Here is a 7,808-nt window from a genome sequence, read left to right as displayed (position 1 = left end):
AGGCTCAGAGCTGTCAGCACGGAGCCTGATGTGGGGCTCGAACCCACAAACCACAAGATCATGATCTGAGCTGAAGTTGGACGATTAACTGACAGAGCCATACAGGCGCCCCAATCATCTGTTATTTTAAATGTAGGAGGATTATGAGACAAATTGTGCCTTACATGAATGGCTTCCCCACGCCCCCCACCCCCACCCCTGCACTGTAATTACTATCTGGATGTTTGACCAACATTTCTTGAGTTTATTTTGGGGATTGAATACAACAGCAATGCAAACCTGCAACCATTGTGTAGTGCCCAGAGACCAAATTTTGTGTGGAAATAATGCACAACAGGGAAATAAAGCTGAGTGAGTGGGATGAAATCCTCTTTTCAGAAAAGTAATCTTTAACTTATTAAAGTTTTTAAACTCCTAAGTTTTTGATGAGCTTGTTTTAAAATCTATGGGGGGAAAATTAACAGCCTAAAATGCTGACAGCATTAAAAAAACAGCAAGAAACACTTGATTCCTCAAAGACTCCTTCCCTCACCCCTCAAATAGTTTGATTTTCCTATTTATCTTCTTTGTATTTTGATAAAAAAGAAGAGAACCCTTTGAGAGGACAATTTTGAGGTCTTAATCCATACTTCTTTCCAGTTTATCTTTTACATTCAAAATAAACACACCTTTAAAAGAATCCTTTTTGGTACTAGAGAGCTAAATGCTAAGCTTAGGTATCAGCAGCTAATTAGCTTCACATCTAGGGGGGATTGTCAATGAACTCCATCTCCTGAATATTTATTGAAGGATTTGTGAAGAATAAGCTATCTTCAGAAAACTGGAGCCTATTGCCAGTCAGTTGAATGGGAGGAGACATGTACACGGCCCATCACAAACCTGACTTAGAGATTCAAACAATAAAATTCAGTCTCTGCATCGTAGTGAGAGCACACCATCTCTGTCTCATGTTGAATGTTGTTCATTTCAACATCTTAACTGACTTCTCTTTTTGAAGAAATTGGACAACATGCTCTGGAAATCCTGTGCCAGTTCTGGTGTTCTTGAATCACACTATGGCTTTTGTCACCTTCTTTGCTGTTGTTCTGTGCCATCTTGGGCTAGGAAAGTGTGCCATTGTGTCTTAGGGAACCCTCAAAATGGATGAACTGCTACACATAATCTGTAATTTTGGTGTGGTGGGACTGTGTGGTCTGTTACGGACCTTGTTAATGCCTAGAGTTTCTATACTGCCCTCCACCTCTACCCCTGCCTTTGCCAAGGCCACTGCTGGTATCTTCATAGCCTCCTGCACACTTCCCGCTGCTGCTTTGCCAACAAAATTGCCACCTGTTCCAGCACAACCAGTTGCACTAAGGCTGTCATAGCGTCTGATGCCAGCTGCCTTCAGTAGTGATGTTGCCAATGCTGTTCTGTCCTCAGAGGGGCCTCTCACCTTTTTTTATTTTAGCAGAAAGACCCAAGTCAAAATCACCATGAAAACCAACCTAGAACATACTTGTTCCCTGGGGACTCACGTAGCTCTAATAGCGTACTTTGTATTTTCCTGATCTCGGAGCTGAGAATTCAGAGGATCTTGACATCTTAGATTTTCCATAATCCTCTTATTGGGCCATGTCCTGCTTCCTCACCAGTCTGAGGAAAATTGGTGAGTAACGAGAAGAGATACCCAGAGGCACAACCTTACCATCAATTGAATTCGATTAATCCCGAGTAAGCTCGAGATTCAAGTTTACTGGTGAGGAAAACAGAGTCCTTGATATTCCTCCTGCTGATTAGGGTGTAGGAAGAGAAGCACAAGAATAGGTAACATCAGTGTGTCCAGCAGGGGATCAGGGACTACATGCTTGAGCAACACCAGGAATTCTTGGGGATTGTTTTTTTGGGAGATAAGTGGGAAAATTTTAAACTCAAGCCCAAGTTTCTAACTTACAGAATTGTTGGAGATCTCAACAGTAGTAGAAAACCAGAAAGAGGAGTACGTTAAGAGAATGTGCATTTAAACCTGCTAATTTTTTGTTTTCCATGGGATATAAGGATAAATATATCTGGGAGGAATCAGGAAATTCTTGGGGAGGCTAGGTTATATATACATCTTTGGGGAAAAATTGGAAGTGATAGAATGGGCAAGACTCTCAGAAAGGATAAGGTGATAAAATATGAGGAGAGAAAGAAGGACTTAGATTTGTATGGAAGAAGGATGAAACCATGGGTAGAAAAATAAGAATGACAGAGGTAAAGTTGAGATAGTAATGCCATGGAAATGATTGGGGGGAGAGTGTTTTAGGAAGAAAGGAATGATGATCAGATCATGTGTAGACATCAAGAATAATAGCTGGTATGAAAACTGTTATTTGATAATTAATGTCACATTTCTTAGAGTTAGTTCATTAGAGTGCTGATAACCAAACCTCTATTACAGTAAAGAGCCAAGTTGATAATAAGGCAAACAGAGTGCACCCACATGTATTATGCAAGGTTTTAAAAATGTTTTACGGGATTTTTTTTTTCTCAAGAGAGTGTTAAGGTTATAATCACACAATTGTGCAAAGATGCAGGGAGAAAAATGTTGACTGCAGCGTTGTTGACAATAGTGGACAATTGGACAAGTGGTTAAAAAACAATTAGTTTAACCAATACCAGAGATTTGGTTAAATACTCTATACCGTCAAATAAAATAGAACCATTTTAATGGTGACGAAGATTTTCTTTAATTCACATGGAAAATACTTGTCAGTGAGACCTACATTTACAGTTTATGATCAATGTTTATTAAAGATATTATGTGTTGGTGAATACCTTTAAATGTTGGTTATTACTGGGTGGTGAGATAATACAGTTTTCTCTTTAACTTTCTATTTTGTAATTTTTAAGTAACCATGGTTACTATTGTAATAAAAACATGTGAATGGATGTGAGACAATAGCCCAAAGAGAGATCAGTGACTAAATGAATTCAAGATGGAGAGGATTTGGGGCTTGGGAAATTGGGCACAGATCTAGTCAAGAAGAAAAAGGAAATGTGAGGGAGAAACACAAAGATGAAGAGGAATAACTTGATGAAGCAAGATTCTGAAAAAATGTGCAGAGGGCAGGGCTCAGGTTGGATTTAATTCCAGAAAGGAGGAAAATTTCTTCCAAAGTTCAAGGAAAAGGAGATCAGCTGACTAAAAATGTGGAAACATTTTGATTTTGACATGGACCGATGAAAAATTGAGATAGCACACGTGAGATGGACTGTCTAAAATTTTTAAGATGAAGTTCTGAGCTAACGGTAAGAGGATATGGAGACTTGAAAGAAATCAAGATCCTTTGGGATGCAGAATCACCATAGAGAAGCAGTGACGGAGGAAAAATGTGTGTATGGCTGCCATTGGACAGCCTGAATTTCCAGTAAAAATTTTAATGCCTTTAGGTGTTAATAGAGTTAAAGCCAGTCTTCTCCTCTATGTCAGCTTTAGAGTCCAGAAAAGTGAAGGACTACTTCTGCGCTAATCACAAGTGATACTGAGCTGCTATTGATGCAAACACTGTTTGGGAATTAAAAAAAAAAATACGTTGACAAAGCTAGATGAAAGCATAGATACTCTTAATCAAGTACAGAAACTGTGTCATCACAGAATACATTTTTTAAGAACATAGACCTATCATTCCTGATAGTAGGTATTTTATTAGGCTACTAAGTTCTTGGGATCTTCAGCTTTTACAACCAAACTTGCTTGGCTGCGTTTCCTAGTTTTGCTTCCCACATCCTTGCAACATTTCATTAGCTTGAATTGGGGGGTGGCTTTGTCTCTTGACTTTGGAAGAATTGGTAGGAAGAGGTTTCTCCTGCCTCCCTTAATGGGATTCAGGTTAGGAACGTCACTCAAGGGCATTTTCAGTATTTTTGAATTCTGTGGGGGAAAATTAACCTGGTTTAAATATATCGATAGGCAGTTAATCAGCTGTTGGCACACGTTTTCATTTCCTGTCAGTTTATAACACACAGACTGTTCTTAGAAGAAGTGCTGCATTGTAGAAGAGCTAAGACTGATAGTCTGAAGTCCATTCTGTGTTGTAAATGGAAAGGGGGCAGAGCAGGAAGCATAAAGATTAAAGGGAAGATGGAATGACTTTTTTCATCCTGTCAAATGACTGTTTATATTGGGCAATACTGCAGGCTTGTAGGTTCAGCTTGGAAGTTCTTCAAATCAGAGAAGCCATTTAATACATAATAGAGAACTGTACCGGCAAGTCATTTATAAAAATGAAAACATTTCCTATCTGCTTTTTCACAGAACACGTTTCTCACTTCTGAGACATGGCTGTTTTTTGCTCAGATCAAGGAAATACGAACTACTGGAGCTCCATGTTCAATAAATTAAAGACGTTAGACATGTCTATTTAGTTTGTTTTGATATACACATTTGGTTATAAACATTCAATTAAACATGCATTTATTTGTATCTGACAATCATTGACCCCTGATTACATACTCAGTTGGTGAGATTATACACTAAATTGAAAAGTCTGATAGCTTTAAATCATAAAGACTTCTAGCCTGGCAACCGTTTTGGGCTGAAAGGACAAAATAAGTTTTTACACACAGAGCTCCTTTATTTTAATCGAATCCATTACTAAAGGCGTTACAATAACAGTTCTTGTTTTAAGTTTGATCATTTGATACCCAGGGTAAATTGACTTTCTCAAGGTCAAGAATGAGTTTGAGTAACTAGAATAAGCATTTCCTTTCTGGATGGCAGCTTGGTCTGTTGTGATGTCTTCTGATACTTTGTGCTAACTCTGCATTTTTTAGGACTTGGGCTTGTCTGAGGGTAACAGTGAAAGAAAAAGGAACAGGAGGCAATCAGGTGCTGCTACATGTAAGGATGTTAAGACTGGGGTTGAGAGAGGGCATAGCTTCAGTGTCTGCTTAAGTTAGTTTCTCTGAAGTTCCTTTTTTTTCTATCTGTAAAACAGGGTACCACAATAATTTCCTGTTAAGATTTTGTCATTTCATTTACCTCTCCTTTTCCCTCACCCCTCTCGTACATGCACATATACATATAAGTCTTTCTAAGAAGTTATTAGGAGAAATAGTTTGCATAACTGTAGAACAGCTGCTATTAAATGGTGAGGTCTTTGGTTGAATGCCATATTAAAGCACTGAGTGAATTCAATCTTTTCTTAACGTCAAGACCACCAGAAGACTATTCCGCCCCCCCACCCCCCCACTTTGGTGGTGACTTACACAGTAGCATTGTAAATGCAAGCTCTGTGGTAGGCAAATTGATTCTGAAAATACAATTCTTTTACTAAATGTTCTTCCAGCTTGTTTGATAAATTTACTTAGTTGGAATAGGAAAACAACTTTTTTTGTCGTTGTTCATTTACAATGATTTCTTCGATCTCTGCGTTTATGCTTGAGAGATACTTTTTTTTTCCTTAGCGAAGGGGCATCAAATATTTTTTAATCAACAGATTCATTCATTCATTCAATATAGGTATAATACCTCTTCTTTCAGGCACGTGTTAAACATTCAGATTTAAGATTTCAATGGCAAGGCAGTTGTGTAAACATGAAATGACTGTGCCCCCATAGTCATAGCCATAATGAACCTATGAAAGGGCTGTTTAAACTAAAGAGTATATTGAATGACTCAGTCTGAGGAGTTTGAGAAGGCTTCATGGATGAGTTGACATTTGGCTGAATTAAAGAATGAGCAAAATTTAGTCAGGAGTGGTGGGAATAATTTTTGAAAGAGTATAGTTTTAAAAAGCACAATATATTCAGTAATGCCAGATAATTTTTTTGTGATGTATAGGGTAAAATGAGATTACTGAAATGGATGAGAGTAGTAGGGCTATGGGTATAATTTACACTTAGTGAAAATTTTAAATTAAGTAGCAATTTATAAGGTACCATATAATTAGGTTTAGTTTCTTGGTTCCCCTGAAAACAGTAGACTTAAGTGTTTTTGGACTTTGATCTAGGACCTGACAAAAATAAAGATCTATTGACGATCAAATAGTATGTGTGTTTTATTTTGATTGGCCTTAGTTGGCAAATTTGGGGTGTGGGGTGTACCTGTAAAGATTTATTAATTCATTGGGTATATTTGGTACTCTAAGTTATATAGATCAGGCCACTAGGATGGGACTCTAGGCTCTGTCACTTACTGTGTGACCAAGACTAGTCATTTAACTTCTCTGAGGGCTTACTTCTCTGAGTAAGCCAGCAAAACCAATAATGTTTTGCTTGCTTACTTTGACTCTTGAAGTGTTCTTTACTTGAATCCATCCAGTGGATCGCATGGGCTGGTGAAAGCTAATGATGGCCATCTCTCTTCAGCTTCATGTTTAGTGATGTTCTAGTGGTAGCTTGAAATTGGACACAGTGGGAATATTTACATTACAGAAATGATTAAACGCTATACCTCAGATACACCTCATTTATAAATGGAAAGCTGGTTTATATTCATACTACTCGTCCATTTTTGCATTGTCTGGCCTACAAATCAACGTTTAACTCTTACAATACAAGAAGACAAAAGAAAATGGACTCAAATTCTTTACTCTGTTTATGGCAGTGTTGCAGCCTACAAGTGCGGATTCGGATCTAACTTGAATTTTTCTTTACATGCCATTGATTTTTCAAAAAACAGTTCTAAGGCAAAGGTTATCTTCTCTCATATGAAGGGATTTGTGTGTGCCTGTGCTGTTTAAACCAGGGATTATTCATTTGCATGCAAGAGAAATTCACTGCATCTTGCTTAAATGAAAGAGATATTTTTTTGTTTAAAAAAAGGTAAACCAGGAAAATCAAGAATATCCAAAACAGGGATGTGGGTTGTAGTGATGCAGGTATAAATGATACTTGTAGCTTTAATTTATACCACATCCTTGGAACTGGGAAGCTATTCTTCCCGCCTTGCTTCTTCCCCCCCACCCCACCAAAGGATAGGTTTTCTAGTCTGCTTTTCTATTGATATCTGTACCATTCTTTTGTATTTCCTTGTTTGTTGGCTTTCTGTACTTACTCATCAGAAGAGATATGACCCCAAATACTATTTCATTCTTTAATACTCATGTCTCTACCATAAGTAACCACTCTGTGTCTTAAGTAGGTTTAAATGCTTAAAATTTTTTTTAGTGTTTCTTTTTGAGAGAGAGTGTGAGCAGGGGAGGGGCAGAGAGAGAGGGAGACACAGAATCTGAAGCAGGCTCCAGGCTCAGAGCTGTCAGCACAGAGTTTGATGCGGGGCTCAAACTCACAGACCATGAGATCATGACCCAGGCTAAAGTCGGACCCTTAACCAATGGAGCCACCCAGGTGCCCCATAAATTGAGAGAGAATGGACTCAGTGCAGCTTGTGGCTATGACCTCCTTGTGCCACAGTCCCACACCTGGTTCGCTGTGTCATGGCCACAAGAACGGGGGTCCTGAAATACTCCTATATCTAAGCTCTCTTGGCAAGTCCTGTAGGTGGGGGCTGATTCTGCAGTAGGGGCAATGGCTTAGGCAGATACCCCCAAACTTGTTTAGTAAAATTTTAGCTAAATGATACGTTCTCGTATCCTAATTTGATTAGGATCTGAAATCCTAATTTCTCTTCTGAGAGTACACTAATGGATGAATGTGTTACATTTATTTCTATATTTAGCAACCCATCCAAATAGGAAAAGTAACTGATAATGCTTTGCATTCTTCCCAACATATCAAATTATTATGATTTACTTGATTGTCATCACACATCGGAAATGTTTTCCTTTATTGTTTTCAAAGTGCTTTTTATATTCTAGAATTACAAAGTGACCTAATTAACT

General features: G+C 38.2%; 1 long non-coding RNA gene across 1 annotated transcript; it reads left to right on the top strand.

The window, feature by feature from the left end:
• Positions 1–663: 663 nt before the first annotated feature.
• On the top strand, positions 664–4,382 carry LOC131495863 (uncharacterized). Its single transcript, XR_009254166.1, has 2 exons — positions 664–1,648; positions 4,280–4,382. It is a non-coding gene; the product is annotated as an uncharacterized LOC131495863 (long non-coding RNA).
• Positions 4,383–7,808: the final 3,426 nt, after the last annotated feature.

The sequence above is a fragment of the Neofelis nebulosa genome, chromosome 15 (assembly GCF_028018385.1).
Source record: "Neofelis nebulosa isolate mNeoNeb1 chromosome 15, mNeoNeb1.pri, whole genome shotgun sequence".
NCBI lineage: Eukaryota > Metazoa > Chordata > Mammalia > Carnivora > Felidae > Neofelis > Neofelis nebulosa.
Note: the sequence above shows the minus strand (reverse complement) of the source record. Positions and strands in the feature narration are given on the sequence as shown.